This window comes from Osmerus mordax, chromosome 8, assembly GCF_038355195.1.
Source record: "Osmerus mordax isolate fOsmMor3 chromosome 8, fOsmMor3.pri, whole genome shotgun sequence".
Lineage (NCBI taxonomy): Eukaryota > Metazoa > Chordata > Actinopteri > Osmeriformes > Osmeridae > Osmerus > Osmerus mordax.
In genome coordinates this window covers 11451943-11466284 of record NC_090057.1, presented here as the reverse complement: position 1 = coordinate 11466284, position 14342 = coordinate 11451943, and positions in this window count along the sequence as shown.

Here is a 14342-nt window from a genome sequence, read left to right as displayed (position 1 = left end):
TGTCTGGGGCCAAGCTGTCCCAGCAGTCACCACCTGAGAGAACTTCTGTATGATCCACAGCTGAAATAACAACTGGCCTGCACATGCAGTAACACCAGATCTCCAGTCCAACATGACTGCACACAAACAGGAAATAATACTCTACCCATGTAATGATGGAGGGAAGCTGTGTCAAACTGGGTAGAAACCTGGTCAACTCTGGCTGATACCTTTCTGTTCTGAAGCAATTTAATTCAAGCACATGGAAGTTTCAGTTTTTGTAGTTTACAATGATCTGGTATTGTAAATATAGGAGGTGTTGAGGCGCGTGTGGGTTGTTCCAAACTAACCATGAAAATGTATTAGAATTTCCTGTGATAGTAGACTTGGTGGTTCTGATGTAGAGGGTTACTCATTCTCTCACCAAGTGATCATTGGGTGTGCTCAAGCCTTCGGCGAGAGCACAACCTTTGTTCTCTCACATATATATTATTGGGTGTGCTCAAGCCTTCGGCGAGAGCACAACCTTTGTTCTCTCACATATATATTATTATTGGGTGTGCTCAAGCCTTCGGCGAGAGCACAACCTTTGTTCTCTCACATATATATTATTATTATTATTATTTTTATTTCTTTTTGCCCCCCTAAAACTCAGTAAATACTTGGCCTACATAGACAACGTAGGTGTCAAAAGTTTCGTCTTGGTAGCGATTGAGTTGCTTCTATTGGAATTTACGTTCCGTTGCATGGTTTAAGCTTAAATTAAGTTTTTGTGGCGAAAAGTGAAGCTAACGGTGGCTAATTTGCTAGCCACAGTCACTGACGTTACTAACGTCACTGCGTCACTAACGTCACGAAAACACGCGTGACTACCTTTGCCAGAACATTCGTTTAGCATCTGTTAACTTGGGGGATAGCTAGGCTAACTATAGCTTTACTGCAAGGCAGCTGCAGAAACGCCACAAGAAAAGAGGCCAGGGTGATAACTATTTACTCATTTTACTTTGTGATATGACACACAATTGTGATGTGTAATGTACAATATAAGCTGATATTATTAAGGAAGTACATCTACTTTCGGAAACAGTAGTCTACTATTTCACTGAAGTATTAGCATCATGACATTAGCCTGTGTTTCCCGGGCAACACATACTACAGTGGTCTATGATGTAGCGTTATCTGTTTTCAATCGTTAAAATAAACATTCCTCACATATACATTTTCGTTGTAGGATTTATTCTGACATTAGAAACCGATTTGTTGGTGAAATTACCATTACCTGTGGTTTCAAACCAGTGTAGCTCACTGCAACGCTGTAGCTTACGCGAGACACACTACAAAAACATCTAGCTACAGTACACAGCTGTTTAGGAAGTCAAACGGCGACAGAAAATGTTCGGCACTCCCCTTACTTAAATCAAAAGTCTATCTAACTACTAACCTGAACTTCATTGCCACAGCCTAAACGTTGTCAATCTGTTCATGAAAATAATTAATTTCAGCCTAAACCGTACAACGGAACGTTAAATCCAATTCAACCAACGCAATCGCTACCAAGACGAACACAGCAGTAGCCTAGTACTGTACCGTAGTAGTACAATTTACCGGGGCAGCTTCTCAACACAGGGCTATATCGCATTTTGCGTTGTTACTGACAATGATCGCTACCAGTGAGCTTTTTATGAATGAGCAATTTTCCACTAAATAAATGTCAAGCTTATTTACGTTTTGGGGGGCATATTTTCAGTTAGCAGATGGTACCGTTTGAATTGCGATTCCATCTTCTACTGCCGGGTAACGTCGTAGAATAATCTTCAAAGGGGTTGTTTATTCATGAATGAATGCAATATGAGTAGGCTAAATGCCTGAAAATATCATGAGAAGAGAAAAACTTAAAATGACGTTTAAATCATAGAGATTAGGTCAATTTTTACACCGGTCTGCAATAATGTCACGAAAACACGCGTGACTACCTTTGGCAGAACATTCGTTTGGCATCTGTTAACTTGGGGGTTAGCTAGGCTAACTATAGCTTTACTGCAAGGCAGCTGCAGAAACGCCACAAACAAAGAGGCCAGGGTGATAAATATTTACTCATTTTACTTTGTGATATGACACACAATTGTGATGTGTAATGTACAATATAAGCTGATATTATTAAGGAAGTACATCTACTTTCGGAAACAGTAGTCTACTATTTCACTGACATATTAGCATCATGACATTAGCCTGTGTTGCCCGGGCAACACATACTACAGTGGTCTATGATGTATCTGTTTTCAATCGTTAAAATAAACATTCCTCACATATACATTTTCGTTGTAGGATTTATTCTGACATTAGTAAACGATTTGTTGGTGAAATTACCATTACCTGTGGTTTCAAACCAGTGTAGCTCACTGCAACGCTGTAGCCTACTGTACCCGAGACACTAGTGTGAGTAGCTAACAACAACTCCTCAGCTGTTTAAGTCAAACGGCAACAGAACATGTTCGGCACTCCCCTTACTCAAAAGTCTTTCAGTAGGGAAACTATCTGACTACTAACCTGAACTTCATTGCCACAGCCTAAACTTTGTCAATCTGTTCATGAAAATAATTAATTTCAGCCTAAACCGTACAACGGAACGTTTAATCGAATTCAACCAACGCAATCGCTATCAAGACGAACACAGCAGTAGTCTACTAGTAGTACTGTACTGTAGTAGTAGAATTTACCGGGCAGCTTCTCCACACAGGGCTATATCGCATTTTGAGTTGTTACTGACAATGATCGCTACCAGTGAGCTTTTTATGAATGAGCTATTTTCCACTAAATAAATGTCAAGCTTATTTACGTTTTTGGGGGCATATTTTCAGTTAGCAGATGGTACTGTTTGAATCGCGATTCTATCTTCTGCCGGTAAAGTCGTAGAATAATCTTCAAAGGGGGTTCTTTATTAATGAATGAATGCAATATGAGTAGGCTAAATGCCTGAAAATATCACGAGAAGGGACAACTTAAAAGGACGTTTAAGTCATAGAGATTAGGTCCATTTGTACACCGGTCTGCCAAATGTATTCGTTTTGATTCAGCCTGTCAGCTGCCTCTTGCAGGGGAAATGAGAAGACGTCATATTTCATTCTACACTTCACTCGTATTTTGAGTTGTAAATGAGCAGCAAAAAAAAGATGCTTTTAAATCTATGTAATCTTTATAAATAATAAGTAGGCCCGATGCATTTTTATATAAAATATACAGACCCCTGTGCAACCGACGCAAGCAAGCACACCCTACAATTTCCCCAGAAATTGTATCCTCTCTAGTTATTATTATTATTTTTATTTTTATTTCTTTTTGCCCCCCTAAAACTCAGTAAATACTTGGCCTACATAGACAACGTAGGTGTCAAAAGTTTCGTCTTGGTAGCGATTGAGTTGCTTCTATTGGAATTTACGTTCCGTTGCATGGTTTAAGCGTAAGTTAAGTTTTTGTGGCGAAAAGTGAAGCTAACGGTGGCTAATTTGCTAGCCACAGTCACTGACGTTACTAACGTCACTGCGTCACTAACGTCACGAAAACACGCGTGACTACCTTTGCCAGAACATTCGTTTCACATCTGTTAACTTGGGGGATAGCTAGGCTAACTATAGCTTTACTGCAAGGCAGCTGCAGAAACGCCACAAGAAAAGAGGCCAGGGTGATAACTATTTACTCATTTTACTTTGTGATATGACACACAATTGTGATGTGTAATGTACAATATAAGCTGATATTATTAAGGAAGTACATCTACTTTCGGAAACAGTAGTCTACTATTTCACTGAAGTATTAGCATCATGACATTAGCCTGTGTTTCCCGGGCAACACATACTACAGTGGTCTATGATGTAGCGTTATCTGTTTTCAATCGTTAAAATAAACATTCCTCACATATACATTTTCGTTGTAGGATTTATTCTGACATTAGAAAACGATTTGTTGGTGAAATTACCATTACCTGTGGTTTCAAACCAGTGTAGCTCACTGCAACGCTGTAGCCTACTGTACCCGAGACCCTAGTGTGAGTAGCTAACAACAACTCCTCAGCTGTTTAAGTCAAACGGCAACAGAACATGTTCGGCACTCCCCTTACTCAAAAGTCTTTCAGTAGGGAAACTATCTGACTACTAACCTGAACTTCATTGCCACAGCCTAAACTTTGTCAATCTGTTCATGAAAATAATTAATTTCAGCCTAAACCGTACAACGGAACGTTTAATCGAATTCAACCAACGCAATCGCTATCAAGACGAACACAGCAGTAGTCTAGTACTGTACTGTAGTAGTAGAATTTACCGGGGCAGCTTCTCCACACAGGGCTATATCGCATTTTGAGTTGTTACTGACAATGATCGCTACCAGTGAGCTTTTTATGAATGAGCTATTTTCCACTAAATAAATGTCAAGCTTATTTACGTTTTTGGGGGCATATTTTCAGTTAGCAGATGGTACTATTTGAATCGCGATTCTATCTTCTGCCGGTAAAGTCGTAGAATAATCTTAAAAGGGGGTTCTTTATTAATGAATGAATGCAATATGAGTAGTCTAAATGCCTGAAAATATCACGAGAAGGGACAACTTAAAAGGACGTTTAAGTCATAGAGATTAGGTCCATTTGTACACCGGTCTGCCAAATGTATTCGTTTTGATTCAGCCTGTCAGCTGCCTCTTGCAGGGGAAATGAGAAGACATCATATTTCATTCTACACTTCACTCATATTTTGAGTTGTAAATGAGCAGCAAAAAAAAATGCTTTTAAATCTATGTAATCTTTATAAATAATAAGTAGGCCCGATGCATTTTTATATAAAATATACAGACCCCTGTGCAACCGACGCAAGCAAGCACACCCTACAATTTCCCCAGAAATTGTATCCTCTCTAGTTATTTTTTTTATTTCTTTTTGCCCCCCTAAAACTCAGTCAATATTTGGCCTACATAGACAACGTAGGTGTCAAAAGTTTCGTCTTGGTAGCGATTGAGTTGCTTCTATTGGAATTTACGTTCCGTTGCATGGTTTAAGCGTAAGTTAAGTTTTTGTGGCGAAAAGTGAAGCTAACGGTGGCTAATTTGCTAGCCACAGTCACTGACGTTACTAACGTCACTGCGTCACTAACGTCACGAAAACACGCGTGACTACCTTTGCCAGAACATTCGTTTAGCATCTGTTAACTTGGGGGATAGCTAGGCTAACTATAGCTTTACTGCAAGGCAGCTGCAGAAACGCCACAAGAAAAGAGGCCAGGGTGATAACTATTTACTCATTTTACTTTGTGATATGACACACAATTGTGATGTGTAATGTACAATATAAGCTGATATTATTAAGGAAGTACATCTACTTTCGGAAACAGTAGTCTACTATTTCACTGAAGTATTAGCATCATGACATTAGCCTGTGTTGCCCGGGCAACACATACTACAGTGGTCTATGATGTAGCGTTATCTGTTTTCAATCGTTAAAATAAACATTCCTCACATATACATTTTCGTTATATGATTTATTCTGACATTAGTAAACGATTTGTTGGTGAAATTACCATTACCTGTGGTTTCAAACCAGTGTAGCTCACTGCAACGCTGTAGCCTACCCGAGACACTAGTGTGAGTAGCTAACAAAAACTCCTCAGCTGTTCAAGTCAAACGGTGACAGAACATGTTCTGCACTCCCCTTACTCAAAAGTCTTTCAATAGTTGAAACAATCTGACTACTAACCTGAACTTCATTGCCACAGCCTAAACTTTGTCAATCTGTTCATGAAAATAATTAATTTCAGCCTAAACCGTACAACGGAACGTTAAATCGAATTCAACCAACGCAATCGCTACCAAGACGAACACAGCAGTAGTCTAGTACTGTACTGTAGTAGTACAATTTACCGGGGCAGCTTCTCCACACAGGGCTATATCGCATTTTGCGTTGTTACTGACAATGATCGCTACCAGTGAGCTTTTTATGAATGAGCGATTTTCCACTAAATAAATGTCAAGCTTATTTACGTTTTTGGGGGCATATTTTCAGTTAGCAGATGGTACTGTTTGAATCGCGATTCTATCTTCTGCCGGTAAAGTCGTAGAATAATCTTCAAAGGGGGTTCTTTATTAATGAATGAATGCAATATGAGTAGGCTAAATGCCTGAAAATATCACGAGAAGGGACAACTTAAAAGGACGTTTAAGTCATAGAGATTAGGTCAATTTTTACACCGGTCTGCCAAATGTATTCGTTTTGATTCAGCCTGTCAGCTGCCTCTTGCAGGGGAAATGAGAAGACATCATATTTCATTCTACACTTCACTCGTATTTTGAGTTGTAAATGAGCAGCAAAAAAAAGATGCTTTTAAATCTATGTAATCTTTATAAATAATAAGTAGGCCCGATGCATTTTTATATAAAATATACAGACCCCTGTGCAACCAACGCAAGCAAGCACACCCTACAATTTCCCCAGAAATTGTATCCTCTCTAGTTTGCTATGTTTTTTCAGACGATACAGAATATATTTCAGACAATACTGACTGATTATGTTGAATCTGTCTATATTTACTTGGACTATATTAAAGTCCTGTTGTTCTATGAACTTTCTTTCACATGACTTGCAACGGGGAGGAGGGGGAGGGGTATGGACAAGCAGCATCTGGACCTCCAGCCATAATAGGTGCTGGTCACAGACCCGCCAGCCACACCGGGGGAACAAGCAGGCGAAGGCATTGGATGAGGGAAGGGTTTGATAACATATCTGTAGTAGATGAAAGTTAGTGTATGAATGTGCCTGGGTTGGCGCCTTCGCCTAGGCCACAATCAGTCAGATTCTCAGTTCGCAGATAGTATTGCCATGGAGACATCCTTGGTCATGACCCAAGACAGAGACGCAATCCACAGGTGTCTGTGGGAGAGGGAAGGGAAGAGACTACAGAGAGTCTCACTGCAGCGCTCTCCAGGGGAGTTGTTGTTCCAGCAACGGCCTTGGCCAAGGCCTGAGCTGGTTACGGGGCCGAAAGCAGATAAGATTGGGATTGTTGTTTGGTCGAGTAAGCGCCTTCAATTCCACGTCTACTCATCATTATGGCCTCCAAGTCGGTTCACTTTCCTTTGCAGAGCCGCTAGCTTCTCCATGATGTTATCCAAATTGCGTTCAACGCTTTGTAAAGTCACAGTCTGAGTGCCACCATCTCTGCCCACCGCATCAATCATGTCGGGCAGCTTTACGGGGCTTTTGAAGGGCTGCAGCCGTTTCTTTAATTTTCTGATATACCAGGCCAGCGCCCAATCCAATCAGCAGAAAGCCTGTAATCATGGTTCCAAATAGAAAGATGTCTTCAACGTCCTCCACGGAAAGCGCCGCTAGGCACACGACACGCCACTTATCCCACGCATCCATCGAGTACCCAGCTGCGAACGTCCCGTCAGGACAGTTAGGTTCCCCCGAACCCGAGCTTCTCTTCGAGAAGATGGTGTCAATTGCGTTGAGAGACCAGCCAATCAATTCCATGCTTCTTGCTTCGGAGAGTGATGCGGAGAGAGTCAGTGCTTTAATGGTACTGAATGGTTGTAAAACAAAGGGGTCAATTGTCCTATTTACCAGTTGATAGGACACAAAGGGCATGACACTTAATTCAGTAAATTGTAACATCATTTTTAATTAAAGCACTGTTTCCATGGCATGACTCGTTAAGGTTCTTCTCTCCTTACGGCGAGTCTGTGTAGCATAAAACATGTCCACATCAACCACCATATCACCCCTTTTTGTCCCCTTTTGTACTCACCAGGAGTGGGCTAGATGAGCAACAGGTGTGTCTCGTTGAGGCTTTGCGTAGGTAACGAGGCCAATCGGCTGCCAGGCCCATGGCTGACAACGCCCCCTTGTCACATCAGCCATTAAAGAAATGCCGGATTTGGTGATAACTGTCAGGTTAGGACAATAGACAGTGTCCAAAGAGCAAAGAACAGTGCATTTGTCTGTGACCACATTGAGTAGGGTAAGATTTCAGATTAGTAATGAGTGTTGTGTGTCTCAAGGTAAGTAGTCCTGTTTTGTGAATGTTGGGGCCTATTGATTATTGGGCAGGGTGGCAGGCGTATGTGTGGTACTCGAGGTGAGAGAGGAAGGTCTAAATTGTATGAGCTGCACTGAAGAGAACATGTCCAGAACCAGTTCCAGTAAGGAATGTTGGATTAGGGGCTTTGGGGAGTTCAACAGGCCAGAATAAAGAGTTAGGACTCAAGGCAGACAGGGGCCAGGAAGAGTAGGCAGTTCTGAGACTATTATTTGTGTGCGTATCTCAAATAGTGAGGTTGTTGTGGGTTCCAGAGTGGTAAACATGGCTCCCTAGGACAGTGAAGAAGGGACGTGCCAAGGGCTAGCAGCTGGGAAAACTCATGGGTGAAGTCATTATGAACTGATCACCCCTTATTCTGGGATTTAGGTCCTCAAAAGTGGCACGTCACGCTGACCCAGCCAGAAGAAGTGAGGAGACGCATATGGAGCTCCCATTAAAGATCTGTAAAGTGGAATTCAAAACGAGTTTCAAGTTCACCACACCACAGAATAATGTGTTATTAACTACCCATCCAAATTCGAATGAAAAAAAACACTGACAAGTATGTTAAATTAGGCTTTGAAATCGTAAGAAAATCATCAGTCTTCTCTGTTCGAGACTGGGGGGTGTGTCGCCTGAAGGAGCTGAAGCTCCGCCCCCTCGCTGGAAGGCGCCGCCTCTCTCAAGTAAGCTACCTACGACCCAGATAATGGACGCTACCGCAAGCCGAACAAAGCAGTTTAGAATTAGAATGTATTTGATCTATGAGTGAAACATACAGATGCATATAAATGAAATATTCCCCTGAGCTGTAACACAGGAGTAAACATTTACAGCAGAGACAGCAGACAGTGTCCAACTACTTCTAGCACATTAGCTACCATTTCACCAAAATACCATCATTCTACACCGAGTAGCCTAATATCAAGTTAGCGGTTTGCACTAATTATAGCAGAGATACCTCTGGAAAAGTTATTTAGTATAATTATAACAAACACACAGAACTGAGTGATGAACTGCTGGCGGCGATGGATGGTCCAGGTGCAACCGGAGGATGAACGGCCGGGGGGGCGATGCTCGGTACGGCTCCGCGCTGCAAGAGAAGCCGTGTGTTGGTGAACCCCGTCTGTCTCTGGTCCATGTTAAAACTGTCCGCCGTGAGATGGTCAGTGGCGCAGAGGCGGCTGTTGGAGTTTATCCGAAGCTTTCCATGAGCCTGGCTCTTCACAAAATCTATCCACCTATTTTTCCTTTCATTATCAACAGGGAACTTAAATGGCGTTGCAGCGCAGCTGGAGTTCTTGCATCCAGGGAAGATGCAGTTGCGGGTGGTGGGAGACATCCTGAAGCTAGCTAGCTAGCTGATGTAAGCTACAATAACAGTACAGCAGGAGGAGCCATTCAGTGATCTGACGTAGATGGGGCGAAATGACGTAGATAGGGCATTTTTTTATTAAAACCTGATCTGAAAACGGAAGAGGAACTTCGGTCTAACTCCACATTTCAGTGCGACAAAGTTTTAGCGCTTTGCACATGCTTTCAGGAACTCATTTCACAGTTATATAATGTACTTAGAAGCAAAACATGGAATTTACTTTGCAGGATCTTTAAGGGTTACACATATTGGGGTGAACTGGGGGTGTGAGGAGAACAGGGAACATAGAGAGGGGTTTGAGTAGACATTAGAGTTAGGGGATACGCATGTTGGTGTTATCGAAGATAGGTGGGCCTTGGCCAGAACCGTCTAGAAGTTTGTGAAATTGACTTCTACATGAACTTTTATTTTACTGCTCTTGTGAGCCAGCATAAAGATAGTTTGCTGTGTTTTGTATTGCTGCGGTGGAATCAATGTAAGTTGAGTGCTCATAAACTTTCAGTAAATTATTTTCTAGGTTGTAATTCTCCGTTTTTATATAGAAAATGAGACATGCAATAAAGAATATTACTGCTTATTATGTGGATCCTGCTGTGAAAAAACACAGCAGGATCCACACAGGAGAAAAGCCTTACAGCTGCCCACACTGTGACTACTCAGGTAAAACAGATGGCAATCTGAAGAGTCACCTGCGTATACACAATAGAAAAAACCCAAAGCAGTGATGTCTGGGGCAAAGCTGTTCCAGCAGTCACCATCTGAGAGAACTTCTGTATGACCCACAGCTGAAATAACAACTGGCCTGCACATGCAGTAACACTTGTTTCTTAAGTTTAATACTGTGCTTTATCGCTTTGTACGTTTTTACGTTACAATAGTGGATAGGATCCTGACATTGGAAGACCAAAACAGGTTGTTTTTATTCCAAATAACACACCATTTAGGCTTATGGGTTGGCTTATGGCCTTGAAGATGTGAAGGAGTTCACCTTTACACTTCAAGTATCATAGAAAAAGATTTGCTCAATTGGATACCAAAATAGTCAGAAGCTATTTCCATAATTACTTGTCCTAAACAAACATCCTGAATAATGTTGCTGATGACCAGTGCAATGCACACTGATCTTAATCCATTGTAGAGTACGGACCTACTCTTGTAGAGTACGGACCTAGAAGCCCTACAGCTGTGACCTCTGTGGTAAAACCTTTAGCCAGGCCAGTACTCTCAACATTCACTGCAGGATCCACACTGGGGAAAATCCTCAGACCTGTGACCTTTGTGGTAAAACCTTTTCTACCTCAGGTGGGTTGAAAAAACACAGCAGGATCCACACAGGAGAAAAGCCTTACAGCTGCCCACACTGTGACTACTCAGGTAAAACAGATGTCAATCTGAAGAGTCACCTGCGTATACACAATAGAAAAAAACCAAAGCAGTGATGTCTGGGGCAAAGCTGTTCCAGCAGTCACCATCTGAGAGAACTTCTGTATGACCCACAGCTGAAATAACAACTGGCCTACACATGCAGTAACACCAGATCTCCAGTCCAACATGACTGCACACAAACAGGAAATAATACTCTACCCATGTAACGATGGAGGGAAGCTGTGTCAAACTGGGTAGAAACCTGGTCAACTCTGGTTGACACCTTTCTGTTCTGAAGCAGAACATAAAGTTTTTGTAGTTTAGGATGATCTGGTATTGTAAATATAGGAGGTGTTGAGGCTGTTGGGTTGTTCCATACTAACCATGAAAATGTATTAGAATTTCCTGTGATAGTAGACTTGGTGGTTCTGGTGTAGAGGGTTACTCATTCTCTCACCAAGTGATCATTTGCTATGTTTTTTCAGACGATACAGAATATATTTCAGACAATACTGACTGATTATGTTGAATCTGTCTATATTTACTCAGACTATATTGAAGTCCTGTTGTCCTCTAGATGTTGATTTGGATAAAAGTGTCTGCTAAATGAATATTCATTGCTTCTTGTCGATACTTCATTATCACTTGGTTTCAGTCTTTTAGCTTTGTTGGTAAATGTAAAGCCTTTTGTAAAACTGATTTGAAAAGTGATATACAAATAAAGTTGTCTGAAATACCTTTTCCATCTTGGTTGATTTGTTTTGTGACAGTTCGCCTACATTGGGTGAAGTGTGTTTCCAAACTACTTGTGAACATAGTACAGAAGTTACTGACAAACTGTATTTCTCTGCCTTTTTGACATGTTTACAGAAGTATGTTATTCTCAGCATTTGATGTCCATTGTGCTCAGGAGTATACGTAATATTCATGGTTTATACTAATAATTCAAATCGTATCTCAACAAACTTGTTTCTTAAGTTTAATACTGTGCATTATCACTTTGTACATTTCTGTTACAATGGTGGATATGATCCTAACATTGGAAGGCCAAAAAAGGTTGTTTTCATTAACAATAACACACCATTTAGGCTTACTTAGATGGGCTTGTAGATGTGAAGGAATTCACCTATACACTTCAAGTATCATAGAAATCGATTTTCTCGATTGGATACCAAAATAGTCAGAAACCATTTCAATAATTACTTGTCCTAAACAAACATCCTGAATATTTTGCTGATGACCAGTCCAATGCACACTGATCTTCATCCATTGTAGAGTACAGACACACATTCTCTGTATTTACATTTGCAAGTCAAGGGCCATGAGACTGAATGGTTGTAAAACAAAGGGGTTAATTGTCATATTTACCAGATGATAGCCTGATAACAGGGCAGTTTACACATTTCCTTCCTACCTCACTGGAGTCTTCTCATACAAACTGTATTTTACCCTCTAAGTTAGTTTAGATTTGATCTCATTAGACTACTGCATAACCTGCTGTGTGTCTATAATATAAACCTAGATCAACTTCTTATTACATTTAAAACACATACTTATAATTCTAAATTGTTCTAAATTTGAAGTAAAATATGAAATCCATTTTTTAAACTTACAGTATGGGTAAGCAAAATGCGCTAATTGTGTCGAGTTGCCCACTTTTACTAACTCACTAGGAACTGTGCAAGAGCTGCCAAGTCCAATTACAGTCCTGGTTTTTCACTTGCTCAATTGAAGTCGACTTTACCATGCCATCTAGTAGCAACTCTGGGACTAACTACACATTTCTTAATTCACCAGGTACGAATCCGAACAGCCAGTGTTTGACTGAAAGATGAAAACACGGTGCCTCAGAACTTCGGAAGCCTTCGGAAGCCAAGTACGGAAGCCAAACTAGAAACAACAACTGAGTTCTCATTAACATGGAGCTGTTTCCTCCAGATCCCCCATTGGCCAACCATACTTGATTGTGGGCGGAGACTTGACTAAGAAGACATCATATAGCTCCAGAGAGACTCAACCAGAGAGACTACAGAGAGAGACTGAACCAGAGACAGCAGTTCCCAGAGAGAGGATCAACCAGAAAGAGTTACCTAGAGTTAGAGTTACCCCTCTACTCAAAAAACCCTCCCTTAACCCTGCCGTTCTCCAGAACTACAGACCGGTATCACTGTTACCCTTCCTTTCAAAAACAATTGAACGTGCTGTATCTAACCAACTGTCTAACTTTCTCTCTCAGAACAACCTGCTTGACCCCAACCAATCGGGCTTCAAGACTGGCCACTCCACAGAGACTGCCCTCCTTTCAGTCACCACTGCCCTCCAGTCTGCCAGAGCGGCTTCCAGGTCATCCGTTATCATTCTGCTGGACCTTTCTGCAGCGTTTGATACGGTTAACCACCAGATCCTGCTCGCCAGACTGAGATGGGCATCACTGGCACTGCACTCCAGTGGATCTCATCCTACCTGTCGGGAAGATCCTACCAGGTTTCCTGGGGAGGCAAACTGTCGGGCCCTCGCCAGCTCTCCACTGGTGTCCCACAGGGCTCCGTCCTTGGACCCCTCCTCTTCTCTCTGTACACCACCTCACTTGGACCAATCATCACCTCCCATGGCTTCTCCTACCACTGCTACGCTGACGACACGCAGCTGTACCTGTCGTTCCCCCCGACCGATCCGGGGATCTCAGCTAGGATTGAGGCCTGCCTCACAGACATCTCCGCCTGGATGACCGAGCACCACCTCCAGCTGAACCTCGCCAAAACAGAACTTCTCATCATCCCGGCTAAACCCTCCATCTCCCACGATCTCTCAATCACCCTGGGATCTGCGACGGTGACCCCTTCATCCTCTGCCAGGAACCTTGGGGTTACCATGGACGACGAGCTCTCCCTCACGGCCCACATTGCTGCGGTCTCCCGGTCGTGTAGATTCACCCTCTACAACATCCGGAAGATCAGGAGATACCTGTCTGAGCACTCCACCCAGCTGCTAGTCCAAGCACTCGTCCTCTCCAAGTTGGACTATTGCAACTCTCTGCTCGCTGGTCTCCCAGCATGTGCAACCCGCCCTCTTCAGAGGATTCAGAACGCGGCGGCCCGCCTGGTCTACAATCTACCCAGACGCTCCCATGTTACCCCGCTCCTCGTCTCTCTCCACTGGCTACCTATCATGGCCCGTATCAGATTCAAGACCCTGGTATTGACCTTCCGAGCAGTGAACGGGACTGCACCCGTCTACATCAAGTCTCTCCTGCAGCCTTACACCCCCACCCGCCACCTACGGTCTTCTTCAGACAACCGCCTGGTGGTCCCACCGCTCAAGACCGCCCGGTCCCAACACAAGCTCTTCTCCTGTCTGGCCCCCCAGTGGTGGAATCAACTCCCCACCTCCATCAGAGACACTGACTGTCTCTCCACCTTCAAGAAAAGGCTCAAGACGCACTTGTTCCGGGAGTACAACGGTACTTAGGAACGGTTCGCTTGACCCGATGTTAGTTTCCTCAAGGATCACAATGACTCTTGCTTAGAGACTTGTTGCTCTTGTGGTTAGTGGTAACTGATTAC